This window comes from Typopeltis vanoorti, chromosome 2 (assembly GCF_054136105.1).
Source record: "Typopeltis vanoorti isolate ZY-2024b chromosome 2, IOZ_Tvanoo_1.0, whole genome shotgun sequence".
NCBI classification, from domain to species: Eukaryota; Metazoa; Arthropoda; class Arachnida; order Uropygi; family Thelyphonidae; genus Typopeltis; species Typopeltis vanoorti.
Window position 1 is genome coordinate 141,924,111 of NC_143550.1, and position 19,186 is coordinate 141,943,296.

Consider the following 19,186-nt stretch of genomic DNA (forward strand, 5'->3'; position numbering starts at 1 on the left):
ATGCTGAAGGGGAGAAAAAAAATAAAGGATGTACGAATTAGTCACAGCACGCGAAATCACGTGCTTTATACGTAAATTTTCCAACTGTTCTACAAGCAGAATAGCTACTCCTTTAAGAATTAGAATTTTCATAAAAGAAAAGCTAATTTTCCAACGTATAATAATAAACGCTCATCCCACGAAACGTATTGATTACCCTAACATCGAAATGGATTCTCCTTCTTCTGACATGCGCAGAAGTGTCGAAGGGTCTCGCATCTGTGGACGTACAGTACCTTCATAACTCTGCTACTAGTCTGTTCTTCCTTGTGGTTGTATAAGTTGCTTTAATATCATTTTGCTCTAAGTATTTATCAGAACGTTCCAGCGCCCCCCCCCATTGTATCCGTGCAGCGTGAGACAAACTATCTTATTAGAACAACGTATTATTGGCATCCTTCTTTACAACTTTATATCATTCAAGAATTACTTCGCATTCTTAACGAAAATAAAAACAATAGACAGAATAAAATACCTTAATGGCCAGTTCACTCTTTCGTATTAGCGAGAGTTATTCTTGCAAAAGTTATTTCAAATTTTAAAAACATAATAAAATATTTTTTTTTTAAAAAATAAACATGGCGTTTTTCAAGTCACTTCAGACCTTCAATTAGTAGATTTCACAAGTAAAAGCAGAAAATACCTTTTGTCACCTTAAAATTAATGAACAAGAGGGAGAGAATAAAATAAAAAAAAAATATGCAAGCCAATCGAATATTCCTCTTACCGCGATAACACAAAGCTTCGTCACTTCCGTCTGGACACTCCCATCTTCCGTTGCACACCACTGCTCTGGACATGCAAGTACCATCATTACATTGAAAAGCCTCTTTGGGACAATCTGCATGCGAAAATAATTACAAATTTTTTTTTTTTTTCATGTGGAAACTGTGGAATCTACATTAAAGAAATTGGCGACTACTTTTACATATACATTTATTTTTCTACTTACGATAAGGTTCACATTCGTTCTCATCACTTCCATCCGGGCAATTAGGTTCGTTATCACAAACAAAATACCAGGATATGCATTGTCCATTTCTGCACTGGAATGTGTCGTTATGGCAACCTGAAACCATAGCAATTGACTTGGTTACTTGTGGAATACTTGTTAATTTTTAATCTTTAATAATACATGCAAAAATTTATTGCAGATCATTAAACTATAGTATTTGACGTTAATTTCGCTTATGTAATATCAGTTCACAGCACGTAGGAATTAAAAAAAATTCTATTGAGATTAATTATTATTTTTTCTCACCTCGGTTCAAGGAATTGCATTGGGATTTCTTGGAAATACATTCACATATTCCGTTTATGCAGTCACTGTAAGGATCTCGAACCTTGCATTGGGATGAAGAAGTGCATCTTTTGCCTAAAGAGGCCGGTTCTGCATGTTCGTCAATTATAGATTCTGCAATAATAAAATAATATTAGCAATAATGTTTCATGAAATAAAATGGCTGACGAATGAATTATTTATAGACAATATTTTGTATAATAATAATAATAATAATAATAATAATAATAATGTAAATAGTGTTTTCAAGCTGCTACACCTGCTTTTTTTCCCTTTTTTTTTTTTTAAATAACGTTCGTAGCATTTTAAAAGCCAGTGCAAGGACGAACATATGCCATTTGGTTGTCTAAATGTAAAGCGTAAACATTGATTCATGTTTTGTAGAAGTGATTTTTAAATGTAAAGGAAGTTTATTTGTGGATTATACAAAATTTTAACTGTCTGGAACAGGAATATTAGTTTGGTAAACTGTCCTTAAAAGGCTGATGACCACTAGATCGAAACCAAAAAGAAGATTTCAAAGAAGTGAATAAACTTGTTATTGCAAACAAACAAATGATAAGTTGAAGTTAAAGAAATAAAAAGATATATAACTGAAGACGACCTTTGAACTATACGCAATAGCAAATAGAAAAATCTAAGAAAACATGCCGACTTCTTTCAGTACGTAGAAAGACGAATGTATTTTACCCAGCTGAACCACTACTGATCAAGGTCAAGATGACAACCTTCAATTAAAACAATTAATAAAAATTTCCAATTTATGGGACTTATCCTAGTGTCTGTTATGATTTGTTACTTTCTGTAGTGCCAACATTTTACTACCTTTTTTTTTTAAATTTGATTCTATTGTTTTATTGTTGTTTTTTTATGTCCATCAGAAAACATGTTATTTTAACAATAGAACCAGCACGAGCTGCTGGCATGAAATATGCATTAGGAAAACAATAATTGTCACTTTCAAAATACGGAAGAGGACATGGGCAACATCGCACATAGGGAATGAATTTAAGAATCAAGCCGTCATTTATAAAAATCATATAAACAACTTTTTTAAGCTCTGATGAAATTTAAAAAAAAAATGTTAGAAGGGCATGCTATGGTTTCACTGCTATTATTTAGGTACTACTGCTCAGAAATAATAGCAGGTTTGAAAAGATAGGTCTACTATTTGGTCTTCATGTAATAAGCAAGTGAAAAAAGTAGCACCCTATTTAATTGCATAGGGAGAAAGAAAGGATGTGTTGTGAGAAATAAAAAAAAATTTCAAGGTTGAATTCAATGGATGGGAAACTAATAATTTCAATACGATGGTTATTATTAATTCACGTGTGATATATAATTGAAAAGTAGGTAGTTAGAATAGATACAAATATTCATGACATAGCCAGCAGCATTTTTATTAAGATACAGCCATCTAAATAGGAAAAAAAAATAGTTTCATAAATACATATACCTATATCTTGTATAGACTATAGTAATACAAATCCCTTGGCCCACATTCCCCCGAAATCGTCTATAACACGAACAAATGTACCGAATTTCGGTTGTTCCATAGTAAAGTAATTAATCAAAAAAATAACATTCACAAACTATTATAAAAATAACAATGTTTATTTTATTTCAAATAAAATAGAAATAACATTGTAGCTATTATTATTGCATATTGTATTTCATAGGCAATAAACAATAAAAATTACAAATTATATTGTCATAATTTGTCCTTCCGGACATTCCTAGCTATGCGTGGAATTCTATTGTCATCGAAACTAGATTTCCGGTATTTATCTACCAACAGTCTATTATTTATCAATTGTTGTTTTTCGATTATGATTTTTTTTGTCCAATTATTATTGGACAATAGATAAATACTGAAATATTTTAAGAATAGTCGAGTAACTGAGCTGTAACAAACAATAACTACATTTTGCTTTCTTTGCAATAAGTAAGATAGTACCAACAATTACAATAAGTATTAATGAAATTTCTGTTTATTTTGCTAAAAGTATTGGGATAAGTTGTTGTAAGAAAACTGTATGTTAACAGTCGTAGTAGATAGTGCGTGTTTGTGTGCGTGCGTGTGTGCGTGTGTGTGTTACAAAATAAAAGATTTATAAAGATTACGTCTTTATAAAGGACAACACCTGTTCGCAGTTAATTAAATTTGTTACTGAAAAAAGTAGGATGTGTGAAAACTAGTTCTGTAATTACAAAATATAATTTCACAAAAGGGAAAAAAAAACAAAAAAAACAGGAGTTTATTTTTCATCTTTTTTTTCTTTGTTATAAATAGGTAAACAATGTCATTATTTCATTGTCGTATGAAACAATTTATCTTTATTAAAGAAATTGGAAAAAACATCCTGTGGGAATCTTGCAAATTCTCTTTAAGAGCATAAACATGCTTAAAAAAAAAAACACTTTAAGTAATCAAAAGTGCGTTTTTTCAAACACACTTTTTATTTTACTAATACTAATTAATAAATATTGTAAAATAATAAATATTTTACTAATATTTATTATTTTACATAATAGATATTAGATAATTATTGCCTAACGTTAACAAACAGAATTAAAGTGAGACCATGGGAAAAACTGACATCTTTCTTAAAAAAAAAAAAAAAAATTAAAAAACTTTAGAAAACGAAAACAAACAAATCCCCCCCCCCAACAGTTTTCTTCTCAAATAAAAAGGCGCAGAGCATAAATATGGACTTTTTCCTAATTTAACTAATACAACTCTTCATTTTTAATACAATAAAAGGTAAAATTTATTAATTAAAAACAAATCTTTTCATTTATATTAATGCATATCATCAAGTAACATTTGTTACATTGAAACGGTTAAAATACTACAAATGAGAAACGTTTGTTAGGCAGTACCATTACGTCATCAACTTCTACGAGTAATGATTCCAGTTTAATTTAAACGTTCGTTTTACATTGTATTTCAGTTATTTTTGAATATATATTATAAACATATATCTTACCAGAAAAAACACTCTGTTGTTTTCATATTTTCTTAAAACATTTCTAAATAATGTAACTTTTTTTGTAGTTTTTTTTAATACAGTAATTTTTTATTATTATAATTTTGTAATATAAATGTCTTCATCGCTATCAACCGATCGACCGTAAGATAAGATAAGATGCAATACCCTTGGAAGGTAATGGAGGACAATGCTGTACCAATGAAGTTTAACTGAGGTTCGGCTGTTGCTGTTATCCCCCGGGGCGCTGAGATTCGAGAGTTATGAGTACGCTGCCTTAAGGGGGCAATTTGAGTCTCCGGGACGGCCCGCTGAGGGGCTTTGTCGGTGAATGATTTTCTTCGGAATTTGAGCGGTTCTGCTCGGTGGTGGTGTGTGGGCGGAAGGCTAACGCTGAGATGGACGGTCTTTCGCCCACGAATGAGTGGCCTAGGGATCGTCCGAATTTTTAGAGACGGCTTTACCTTTACATAGCTGTAGCCAATGAAGTTCTGAGGGTCGGCTATTGCTGTTACCCTCCTGCCATGATCAGAGCTTTAATAGCTCAATAACACCTTATCTACAGCTAACAGGGAAAATGAAAAGCATTCTTGCTTTGCCCCTTTAAGCCAGTCCTTATACAAGGACATGTAGTATTGGTGTGTGCAAGGAGTGTGATTTATTATATCAAATCAAAAGGAATTTCGATTTAAAAAAAATACTAAAGAAGCCGGTGCGTTTTTCCTGGAGTGTATTCATAAAATCAAAAGAAATTTTGATTTAAAATTAAAAAATAAAATCAAAAGAAATTTCGATTTAAAATTAAAAAAATACTAAATTGGGATATTTTGTTATATTATATATATTTCACAAAAATGGAGTTCTTTATTGTATCCTAATTACTGGTTAAAATCCAAGTAAAAATCGAAGTGCATCAAAACGAAATTAATATAAAAGCACTATATTTTCACATTAATTGGGGGGGGGGGGATCTCTTGAGTTGCTTTCGCTTGGTGAACTACATGCATTAGAATTTTATATAGCTGCTAGGCTCTAAAAAAAGAAATTACACGGGTATAGTTTCGTGGACTTGTTTCGTCGAATTAGACTCGTAAGTTATACAAGTAAAGATGTATTTTTCTGATAAATATTATTCAGCGAAAAAATAACCAATGATGTCTAAGAGTGCTGTGACGTAATAACGAAAAAAAGCATAAAAATCACTGAAATGACAAATACTTGACTACCCATTGTGACTTCTACCAAAAATGTTCCCAATAGCTAGGTTTTTTAAACGTTGTTACATATTCGTTATTATTATTATTATTATTATTCACATAATTGATGCACAATCAAAACAAGATATCATTTAAACAACAATTTGACTGGTGATATAAAACAATTCAGATTCTACCCAAGAATCTAAGAATAGTCTGTCAGGTAGCATCGTAAAATTCCAAGAACAGTTCAAGCACCATTATTTGGACAGTTCCAAGTAATGCTGTTTTTTGTAGGTCATATGGGGTCACTTCGTTGGTGTTTAATTGCTGTAAATAGTTCATGAGCTTCTTTGAAGTTGCACCAAGTGCACCGATAACTATTGGAATGAATTTGGTGTGTTTAAGCCACAGCCGGCCAACTTCGATTGCTAGATCTCGATATTTAGTATTTTTTCCAGTTCTTTATTGTTAATGTTGTTATCACTGGGTACTGCGATGTCAATAATCCAAACCTGTCGATGTTCGATAATTGTAATGTCAGGTCTATTGTGTTCCAAATGCCGATCAGTTTGTATTCTAAAGTCCTAGAAAATTTTTGCTGTTTCGTTTCCCAATACGGTCTCTATTTTATGCTACCACCAGTTATCAGAAGTAGATTTATTATTATTATTATTATTATAGTAAATAATAAATATTTACTATATATATAATCTTAGTGTTATTAGAGTAATTGGGGGGGGGGGTATTATAATGTTTTTGACCGGCAGTGTTCTTTATGGAAATGAGTTTACTCAAATTAAAGATGGACATGTTAGGAACACAAATATGCGATGTAGTCGACTAGAAGCTATGAGTCAGTCGATCCATCTCCTAACCTTCTTCCTCCAACAACTGTGTGAGAAAGAAGTAAAAACATCACTCATTTTCTAACGAGTGACATCTCTCTTATTTTTAAACAAGTGGAGTAGTTCGCATTAAAGTCCAAATAATAGCCTATTCGTCTTCGCCGAGTCATAGGTCAAAGGCGGAAGTTGCATAAAATATGCTCAGAAAATCCCGTACGAGTAATCTTGAAAAAATAATTAATGACACAGAAATAGATTGCCTCGTGGTGTCACTTCTGGAAAATGCCTCCCTTCTTTCTCCCCCTCCCCACATCTTAGTAATAGGGGAGGATGTGTAAGGGGGGGAGGAGGACAGGAGGATGGGTGTCTACTCTGAGGTGCATACGGGGGAGAAGTTACGAAGAGGAAAAAGTCAACGACTTACCTTGAGGTCGTATATCCCGTTCACAATGCATTCCATTCTTGGACGTTTGAAAACCTTCCCGACACACACAAATGGACTCGGTCCCTTGTTTCCGGCAGTGTGAGTCCGGAGTCACGGTTTCGCAATCGTCGTGTGACACGCAGACATTTCCTAGGTCTATACGAACAAAGAAAAACAAAACAGGAGGGGAAAAGAAAAAAAAAAGAAGTTTATTGTTTGAGCTGTAATGAGATGGAAATCTAGAAAGATAAGGAACTACAAGACGATTGTCGAATCATTCTATCAGCACTAATTACGAAACAAGAGTGTGTGCATATCAAGTATGGTATTTGAATAAGTACGGAAGATAGCTTACTGATCGGTAGGTGGCGCTGCGTATGATTTGGACGGAAACAAAACAAACTTTGAAATATTTAAATTCAAAAATTGCGATTTTTTATTTTTAAATTTTAGAAATTATAATAATTAAAAACCTATAACAGAATTTATTATAATGGAGTATATTATAGATCCAGCTATATTTTATAGAAAAAAAAATAAAGAAAAATAAAGAAAAAAAAAGTTTAAAATATTTCTAAAAATTAGCAGGGATTATATCCTTCTTCATGGGAGTTTCCTTGGCGATGGTTCCTTCATTCTATATTTTGGCTATAAAATATGGCTGGATCCATAATATCTTAAATTTATTTTAATATATTATTGCCTTATTGCTTTTTTTTATAAGACTTTTCAGAATTTTTAGAATTTAAATAAAGTTTACTAGCATAAAAAAGAAGTCTAGTACGTCGGGGTATTTTTAAAATATAACATACTTTTCCTGTTATTCAGCTTTTCTTTCTCTCTTTCTCTGTCTCCTACTGTAATTCGGTTTTTTATTTAATTATATTTACATGTTTGGAATGAAACTACTTAGGTCGAATAGAATTTATTTAATTGTAATTAATGAAAAACAAATATAAGAACAATTAACCAAAGATAAACAAATTAAGTGATAATCCAGTGATAATTCTAGAAACCTAAGGGGAAAAAAGAGAGGGAAAGATGGTGGCATTATTCTTTATTCCCCAGTCATCATAGATCGGAAGAGAAAAACAAGGGTGGTTTGTGAGAACTACCCGAACTAACTTACTCATAGCAATGCCGTAGTCAATCATGATACATTAGCTCAACTTTATGATAGGGTAGGGCTTTTTTTTTCCTTCAAAACTATTTATTATAGTAATCACTATTTATAGCAATGACACGAAATTCTTTCATTACTTAATGAATAATTAAATACTGGGTTGGTTCTGATTTTCGCTATAGCGAATATTTGTTACATGAGAATTCAACGTAACTGTTTGTACTCATATACGGTACTGATGTACTATAGGTTGACCAGCCAACCTCTCCTATATGGGCCCAACATAAAAAAAAAAAAACATATATATATATATATATATATATATATATATATATATATATATAAATGCAACTCCTTGAAATTGTGTCTAATTTCCAACGAGAAGATTGGCCAAAAAAAAGTAACCCCGAACTCCTATTTTACACCAATTTATACGCAGTGAATCAAAGATGTGGATCCCAATAATATGCGGAAAAACATAAAAGAGCATTAAATCATTCATGGTAAATATTCGGTTTATTGTTGTACATAACTATGTTGTCATATATATATTATCTGCTTTCTTTTACTCAAAGTAATACAAATAATATGAATAACTTATCGAGGTTACTTACGTGGTAAACATCTATTGTTTTCGGTCACTAGATATCCAGTTGGACACTGACATTTCCCATAAATTCGAGGAATAATATACTTGCAGATGCTGTATTTATCCGCTAGATGGCACTGTCTCTCATTCAAGCAATAATCGCCTATTTTAGCAGCTAGGAAATATAACGATAACAATAATTTGTGATTGAAGTGCGTGAGAAGCTAATAATGGGACTAATTCAACTGCTTAAGTTAAAGCGCAATGAATCGTTTTACTTACGAGGTAAACATTTATCTTTCCTGAGAGGAAGGTGATAGGGTTGGCATTGGCAAAGACCATTGACACATCGACTGTGGGGGACCTTCAGAGTGCACTGGGCATCCACAGCACAGCCATAGCCTAACAGAGAAGCTATAAATGGAACGAAAGAAAATGGAGTTTTATTTCTTTTCTTTTTATATATAAGAAACAGAAGTGGTTTTAATAGTGTTTTTGTATAGCGGTGTTAATATATTCTAAGTGCACGCTTCCAAAAATGTTTATGCTAACCTTTCGTCATAATGACAAAAGCATAGTCAGAGCTCTAGATGGCATTTCGATTATCGTACATTATATGGATATTTTATTGCTTGCTTTCGAAATGACTGTAGATATATTTGGATATTTACATATGCATACACTCGATGTAGAAACAAATAAAAATTTATTCTCAAAGACGGATTTACAGGTTCGATGTTCCTAGCCATTATTTTGTTTAGGACAGTTGTTCTCTTTCACAGATATAATAAGTATACATTATTTACAGCTAAAATGCAATTAACTTTGTTGTTTAATCAACTCTTTTAACATATTTGTAATAACTTGAAATTATTGTGCGTTTAAAATTATTTAGGATTATAAATTAAAATTAATATATTAAATAGTTTATTCAATGTTTAAAAGAAAACCGATATTTGACGCTTCTCTCTCTCTCTCTCTCTCAGTGAGTCTTTCACTCTCTCTCTCTCTCTCTCTCTCTCTCTCTCGCTCTCTTTCTCTTTCTCTCAGTGAATCTTTCACTCTCTCTCTCAACTTACCTGGCAAACACCACGTATCGTTGAAATGCACGTGATACGGCTGACACCTGCATACTCGCTGGTCCCAGTCACAAAAGCTATGATGGAGATAAACGAGGCATTCGTAAGACGATCGACATGGGTCACCAAGTTTCAAGTGAGGTGGAAGGAGATCTGGAACAGAGAAACATTTGAGTCACGATGGCATCGGAGAACTTCAAAAAATACGGAGGGGGTAGGAAGAAATTGTCTCTAACATATAACAACCGTGAAAAGAAAGGGGAAAAAAAAAAGTCAAATATGCAACTAAACATCTAAACATTTATCAACGACACTGGAAATAACTCCAAACTCCATTGATGAAACCTTTTTTTTTTTTTTTTTTTTCTATATTCAAGCGAAGTTGTTCATACAAACAAAATGTAATCGCTTTCCTGGTCCGTTATTTACATGAGAGTGCACTGACCATTCAAATTGGGCTAGACTATTAATTATGAATTACTTAGTAAACAGATATAAGTGAAATTTTCTTCACTGTTGGGAATCAACAATGGAGCGTTGACGTTGGGCTATTTTTCAATTTTGACAAAAAAAAACTTGATTATATATCCATAATAGCGAGCATTTTATGTAAAAAAAAATAATAAATAACAAAACAAATCATGTGATTAAAAATATTGCATCGTGAACAATTTATCAACTTTCGTTGATAAATTGTTCAGTGTGTGTGTGTGTGTGTGTGTGTGTGTGTGTGTGTGTGTGTGTGTGTGTGTGTTTTCCACTGATAACTACGGAAGTATCTATTAGATCTTTTAAGTTGAAAGACCGTATAGCCGTCTTTGTGGTCGTTAAACAGGAAGCTTTTTTTTGGTACCACATTACAATTAGTTCTAAAGAGGGGAAAAAAACGCACTAATTATACAGTAATTACGATATCATAAATATCATCTGCGCATGTAATTATATTACGAAAAATATGACACTAAAATATATGAGCTTGTTATTACAATGAGCATCCCAACCTCAACAACCGAAAAATTTACAACAGACACCCAAAGTGCTGCTGACCACATGTGGTACCTCTGTTGTTTCGTACGGTATTATATTAGCTAAAAGCCATCATTATTATAGCGATAGTTCAATAGTTCATTACTGATCTTCAGTTTGTAATACTCTCAATAGAACGACTAGAGCAATGTCTTTTAAGACTCATCTACGTACCTTCTTTCATAGGATATTAAGACACCTCTGACAGTTTTCGAATGTTTGTTTCTTTTGTTAGTCGTATTTTCCTGTTCTCGCCCCTTAATTAAGAGAAAACCAAAAATTTTAACTTCCCTTTACAGACAACGCAGCCGAAATTCTTTATCTGCAGGAATAGCAATCCCAAAACAAAGCCCACAAATATTTTTCCAGTCTTTTTCCCATCCTTCCACATTCTTTCTTACCAATATTACACATCCTATTTATTGTTATCCCCTTAAATGGTAAACTCCCTCTTCGGGGAAGCAAGGGGAGGTGAAATATCTTTCAGTGAAAAGATAAATGGCAAATCACTGAGTTTACAGCCAACAAACGGGATTGTTTTCGAAGTTGGGTCTTAGAAAGAAGAAAGAATGATAAGAAAAAAAAAATGACAATGACGCTGATGAGGGGTTATTGAGCTGTTTGACCCGACGAAACAAATTGCTCTTTGTCCAAGTCTGACAGCTGATGTATGTGAAGCGATAAAGAGGGCGCTACGTGTAACCTACTATAACACTCCATCCTTTTCATTCTACACAATCATCTTAAGAGCATTACTTACCTTGAAGGGAGGAAGACAAAACATCCTCATTAGAATCTACGGAGGCAGCGACCTGCAATGCAAATGTCGATTCGTTAAAAAATTAATCCAATCAATAATAATTATAAAGGTTTATTTTTTTTTCACATCACAACTATGCAAAAATACTGTGGGAGATTGAGTTGTTTGTCAAATGCACTAATCTAAAATACAATGGAATGACAAAATATTAATTGAAGTTTGTTTGTACTTTGATAGTATTTGACGATTATTATTTGGATATTATCTCAAAATATAAACAGACATAAATATATCATTATTCTATGTAATAGTATATTTATAAATTATTTATATCTTTGGTTTACTTCGAATAATGTAATCGTTTCGTATTTTATGCATGTCATTTTTATTTATTTATTTCATTTTACTTTTTTTTTTGTTTGTTTGTTTGTTAAAAGGTTGTACAAAGTGCATTCAACTATGTTGATTTCACTAACCCAGTCATCAAGCTATATAAAAATAAATAAAATTTTTTTTTTTAAAAAAAGTAGAAAGTTGTGGTATTCAATTTGTAGTGCGCATCTGTAGAAATCAACAATTGAAGTGTGAAAACTCTCGCACTAATGACAATGGTAAAGCTGCAAAAAAGACACGTGATTATCAACAATAGCGTTAAAATGGTAATCATTAAAATGCAGCAAGTTACAACAATAAAAAAAGCTAAACCACGTGGTCTTTCTAAATACATCATTAAAAAAAAAGTTTTGGCGAATACGTGCATGGTGGGTAAGAATGAAACATTATTCGATTGTTAACCGCAGCCACAAACAAACACTTTAAGTGTGAGTGGTAATAAAAAAATAAAATTGTTCAAGTAGAAAAAAAAAAACATTTGGAATAGCAGAAGTCAAAAATGAGAGAGTGCGTGACATTAAACTAGAATAAATTCTGCATACGTAGGCACGCAAATAGACACTTCAGATAAGATGATATTTATGGGCAAACACGATGAGAACCGGACTTCTAAACGTAGATTTGTTGAGCTTCCTATATGCGAACAACATAAAATCGAAGTACTAAATAACATTAAAAAATGTTTTTTTTTTTTTTACAAACATCTGATTATTACGTCATTTTATGCAGTTTTATAGGTCTAATCACACGTAAGCCATTTTTGCTATGAAGTCTTCTCTATAATGAGTCAGGTTTCTTCCCATTGGTATTTGTAAGCCTTAAATTTAGCACCTTAACGTCTTCGAAGAGGGCGGGTCTTTGACCTGAGGTTAGAGTTAGAAATGTTAAAGGGAAGTAAGAACTGACTTAAAATCTGATATCTCTCAAATGAAGGCGTTTATCTTCCTTGACCCCTGCCCCTAGGGAGGAAACGCCTGCTGAGTTTGGTTTGGATTGCTGGGAACAATTGTTTTTACTGTGATTGTTTTGTAAAAGATGGAGTTGACAGAGCAAATGATTCGACTGCGGTTACAAGTTCAGTTGAAATAATAATATCCACGGAGCGTAGCCAAGATTATTTCATTTTTGACTTGATATATGATCAACTATTTCTGAAGTTTGAAAAATATGTAAAAAAAATAATAAAGAAATAAAATAATATAAATCCACATCTGTGGTGAATCTAGCCATTACTTTTAAGCAAATATTACGAAGGAGAGAGAGAGAGAGAGAGAGGATGGGTCAACTGGGGAAGCATTAGGTTTTAACGTTTTTTAAAAGTATTAGTATATATTTTTTCATCATCATCATCATCATACGTATCAAGGATTTAGGCCTAGCATGGCCTGTTCCGGCCTTAGAAGTCATCGTTGAATCGTTTAAGAGGACGTCCTGGTTTTCTTTTTCCTAATGGCTTGTACTTTAACGCTTGTTTTGGTAATCTTTCTGTTTTCATTCTTTGAACGTGTTCCATCCATCTATGTTTATATTTTTTAATTTTTTCAATTACTGGTTCTTGGTTTAATTCTTTCATAATATCTTCGTTTCTTTTGTGATCAAATAGGATATACTTTGCAGTTTTTCTCATAAACTTCTTTTCTGCTGTTGTTAATCTTTGTTTGTCTTTTTGTTTTATTGTCCAGATTTCGCTTCCACACATTAAGACCGGTAAGGCTAATGTATTGTATACTTTTAGCCTGGTTTGTTTATGAACTAGGTTTGGTTTAAATATAGAATTAATTACTCCTGTTATTTTTAAATATTTTGCAATTTTTATGTTTATATCTTTTTCATTTTCATAAGTGATCATACATCCTAGGTAGTTAAATGAATTCACCTGTTCTAAGATCTTGTTATCTAATACTATTTTAGTTCTTGCTGGATCTTGTCCTTTGAAGGCCATAGTTTTTGATTTTTCCGTTGATATTATCATACCATAATCTTTGGATATCTCATTTAGATTTAAAATAGCTTTCTGTAAGTTATCTTCAGAATTTGTAATTATTATTTGGTCGTCTGCAAAGAGGAGAGTGTTTAAGTTAACTGTAGGTGAAAGTTTAATTCCTTGATGTAAATTTTTACTCCATTTTATTATTATTTCATTTAAGTAGATATTAAAAAGAGTTGCTGAGAGGGGACATCCCTGTCGGACCCCTTGGTTTATCTCTCTTGTATATGATAGCTCGTGATTTAATCTTATTTGTATTTGATTATTTTCATATATACTTGTGACAGCTTTTAGGATATTATTTGGTATTTGTCTTTCTTTTAATATGTTAAATAATATGTTTCTTTTAACTTTGTCAAATGCTTTTTCAAAGTCAATAAATGCAATATGTGTTTCTAAATTATATTCTCTTCTTTTCTCTATTATTAATTTTAGGCAGAAGACTGGGTCTATACATGATCGTCCTTTTCTAAATCCATTTTGTACCTCTAGAATAAAGTTTTCGGAATATTTCATTAGTTTGTTATTTAAGATTCTGCTGTATATTTTGTAACATGAATTTAGTATACTGATACCTCTATAGTTTTTAGGGTCATCTCTATTACCTTTCTTAAAGATAGGGATCACAATTGCTTTTTTCCATTCTATTGGGGGGATACCAGTTGAGTAAATTTTATTTAAAAATAATAAGAGTCTTCCTTTGAATCTTGTTCCTGCGTATTTATATAGTTCTGAACCTAGCTTATCTTCTCCAGGTGATTTTCCGTTTCTTGTTTCTTTCAGGCTGATTTCTAATTCTTCTTCAGTTATTTCCTTTTCATTTTCGCTAATTGTTTGCCAGTTGTCTTTTTTAAAATATTTGTCTGTCCACAGTTCTGTGTAGTAATTTAGAAATTCTTCTAATTTCAATTCAGAGTTTAATTTTATGTTTTCTTTGGTATCTGCATTTAGGTGTTTCAAAATCTTATATACATTGGGTCTTATTTTATATAAATCATGTTCTAAATTAGAAACAAATTTATCCCATGATTCTCTATGTCTTTTTCTGACTTCTCTTTTAGCTATGGCTCTTATTCTTTTATATTCTATTTATATATTTTATATTTTTATATTTTTATATATATATTTTATATATTTTTTTTTATATTTTTATATTATATATTTTTTACAATTAATATATATTTAAATGCCACACTTATCCGATATATAATAAATCGATAGGATTTTTTGTGAAAAAAAAATTGCATTTTTTACCTTTGATTTCATAGAGGGAAATAGAATCCATCTTTCTCATCATCTTATCTTTCAGTGATCTAGCGCTTACTGATGGCGTTTAGATTAGATTAGTTTTTATTGTTATTATTATTATTAATAAAAGAGAGTTCTGGCAGACTTAAAGTGAGATTTTTTTTTTTTTAAAGTACGGGAGAGAGTCAGTAGTGTTCGTCATCTGAAATCGTTTGTATTATTTATTTATTTAATTGATAAACATTGGCCTTCAATGATGGCGATATGTCCAAGTTCAAAATAATTCCCTCTGGAAAACGCTTCTTCTTTTTATTTATTTATTTATTTTTTAATCCCCAGTGCATTTTGAGGTCTTTCAAATAGCTTCCGATTATGCGTTAATCGCTAGTGAAAATCATCGATTACGAAGATGAACCTTCAGTTTTTGATCAAATTGAAGGAAAGTAAGCAAGGTTTGATGATTTAGCTGTAAGGCCAGTATGCCATAAATGTTCACTGAGTGTGTTTTCCGGCTGGTTTGTCTGTTCAGCAGAATAAAAAAATTCTTCCAACTCCATATGAAACAAGATAATTTTCGTTCGGTTAAAAAGTCGTCCCCAATAAACGTTCCCTAGATGGGATTCGAACCGACATGTATGTTACCGAAGAGTCTGATGAATACGAAACGTGATAAATACTTTATTTGACCAAGTATGACGATACTGTTCTGTCATGTTAAGTCGTTGGACTTCCGAAGTGCTTCTCTTGGATGGATGACATTTTTCGGTAATGCGACATGCTTATGTGTTAAGTCGTCGTAATAACACCTTTAATAATCCCATTATTAAAGGTTTTATTTACGTTAAAATTAATGCCTTTTCTGTGGCCTCCCTTCAATGAATTTCTCATCATCCAAAATTAATAGAATTTCTATCCAAACTCACAAAATATTCACAATTACGAGGATTGTGCATTACATGGAAAGGTGTAATAAAAGATAATATATGGCTCCAAATAATTATGTTTTTTTTTTCTTTTCAACTATTGTCAAATATTTAGGCTAACCAAAGGGGAAAAAAAAATATTCCAGATTTCAATTTCATTTTTGTAAAAGGAAAAAAAAAAAAAAAGATACGACAGACTCGGACAAGTCTTCGCATAAAATTTTATATGCAAAGATTGACTTACTTGAACCAAAAATTCAAAAACGTCATCTAAAATGATATTTTAATAAATTTACTTTTCATTATATTATTTATTATTATTATTTCATTCATATACATTTTGTTCTCAACATGACGTCATTAAGTTCCTTGTCCAGTATGGTGTGGGCTGGGGAGGGGGGGGGAGGAAACCCATTCAAAAGGCTCTAATCCAAGTTAGTTCTGGTTTTCGGGAGGTGCGGACCACGGGGATGTTCTTTCTCCTCCCGAAGCATTAATACAGATGTTGGCTGTGTGCGGGCAGCTACAAAGGATGAAAGAAGCCGGTTCTATAATTACTCATTACCACCCCCCTTATTCGTAGAAGGGAGAGTACCACTAAACTTTCGAAATCCTCCTTTCTTGAATGTTACGCGGTGGCTTAACGTCCACTCGCTCAATAAAATCCCAACGGTCGCGACCTTCAACCTCCGTGGGTCAACCGTCACAGCGTTCGTCCATTACGATTCTTTTTTTACTGTGTTTTAATAAATAAAATGAGCATTTATAGCTTTCACCACCAGAGGTCAGGTGTCTGAATTTTTTCCCGTAGGCCATTGCGTCGATGAGGCAATATTTCGTCGCAGTTTGTTCGGCTACGGGTTGTTGTCCTCTGGGGGTTGTGGTGGTGGTGGTGGCGGTGGTGGTAGTGTCTCCTGGACGCGCACAATCGATGTTTATAGTTACGGTAGGGTAGTCGTTGATTATTTCGTCTGCCGTACGCTAACATTAGTTCGTAGCAGGGAGCCCTGTCGTAATAGCGGAACACGGACCTCCTCCTCCTCCTTTGATAAAGGCTTCACCTCCATCATGCAAAATGAGCCTTTTCAAATTCTTTGCTTGTTCCTTCTTCTTTCTTCCTACCTTTCTTTGTCGATCTTTATATGCATAAGTATATAAAGTACAATATAAAGTGTACAATACACCTCTGTAAATAATTTATGTCCTTCTGAACTTAATGGTCAGTTTGTCCCTTTATTTGGAGAAAATCCAAGCACCTTAGTTTCTTTCTACCCTTTTCTCGAGATTTCTTCTTCTTTATCTATTTTATTTTGTTGCCAGTATAATGCAGTGTTTATTTCATGTTCTCTCTGTGCATTTTGTAGGTATGTTTCATTCTTATATATTGCTATGTATGTAACAAATCTGTTTTTCTATCTGCATAAATCCTTCTACGATAAGGTTGCATATCATATGACTTTGTTCACATGTCCCAATATTCTGGACTGTGTGTAGGGGAAGCTGTTTATCGAAGCAACTAATGCCTATAAGATTAATGTAATTTAAAATGCGTGTGTTCTTATGGCCGGTTGGTCTGTTTTGAGAGATGAAAAACCCGAGTGTCCTAAAGGAAAGGTTTTGTCATCTCCATAGAAAACCGGCTAATTCATATTCGGTTGAAAGGCCCTCATAAAGGTTCTTCTCCCCCTTCTAGATGAGATTCGAACCCAGGATAAACGTAAAAATACGAAATCAAATTTAAGTCGGTTACTCAATTGCAAGCTATTATTAAAATCATAGTAATAATTTAGGATAGGATGAAGAGTAAACAATATTTTCACTATATAAAATATATATATATATATATATATCGATAATCAAGTTTAAAAAAATTCCTATTAGATATCTGTTGCTCAATTTTTTGAATATTTTAATTATCCAAATTCTCCAATTTTTATAGAAACCTTTTTTTTTCATAAAATGCAAACAAATATTCAACATCTATAAAAGAATTTTTTTTTTAGTTTTTATTTTTTTAACATGGCGCAGCTAGAGAAATGAAAACGCTACGGATTAACACGTGTAGTTCGTAGGGGGGCGTTGATGGTTACAGCGTTTCTTTTTGACCACATACCATTCCGGTGTTTCTCACCTGGTAACTTTCCTTGTCCTTCCTGAATTCTGTTTTGTTTTATTTATTATTTTTTTTTATTATTCTTTTGGCCCATTACACGTTCAGCAAATCGTAGACCATTACCAGGAGCGTAGGTCGACATGACCTTCAAAATAACTCAGAGGTCTAATCTCTCTCTCTCTCTCTCTCTCTCTTTGTATAGTTTCCTCGAGGGAAAAAAAATGTTCATTCTGTTTTATTGTCTTATATATTCTTCTGTAGGATTGCACCTACTATATCAGAACTACTCGTAGCACCACTTAAACTCAGTCTTTCTTTCTTTCATTCTTTTTTTTTTCTCAATAAAGCACTAAACAATTAAAACTAAGGGTTGAAATACATAACTTGATTTCACCTTTTTATGTTTCATGACGAATAGATTGATCTTATGTCTCACTAGATGGCGCCTCTAAAATAGCTCGATAAACGAGTATTGTTGGATTTAATGTTTTAAGTCCTATTTATGTCTCAGTTTTTTTTTCTTTTTTAATTGTAAATGATAAAAAAAGAATAGAGGGTTTCTAGTTTATCGTGAGCATCGTCTAAATGATTTCAGTAATAACGGAAGAGAAGAGACAAGTTTTTAAACTTTTGTTCTTGTATGGCAAGCCATAAAAATAATCTATTTCTGCTAGTATTGCTTTGATAATGTTTTACAGGAAATGCCCACGATAATAACTGGTTAATTAAAGCTTCTGTTAACCAAGTATATAATAGAACCAAAAAGAATTTTTTTTAAAAAAATCTATATGATATCTTTGTCGAGAGATAGACACAGAAGGAAGACCATACAATCGAATTCAGTTTTCAATAAGAAATAAATATCAACATTTTTTTAACTACTTGCAAATGTTTCTCAGATGAAAGTGATGGGATTTTTGACACTGCTCTCTACCAACATAAGTTACAACTAAGCGTATAAATGAACAGAGATCGACTTAAAATTAATACTAAAACTGTAGACATATATGAATAAGAGATTTTAAGCGTATATTCATATTCATTATTTAACTTTATATACGCTGCTCTGTCAAAAGTGTTAGGACACTTTTTTTTTCTCCATCTTCTAGAATAGACTTCGACTTTTTTTTTAATAATTTTCATTTTTT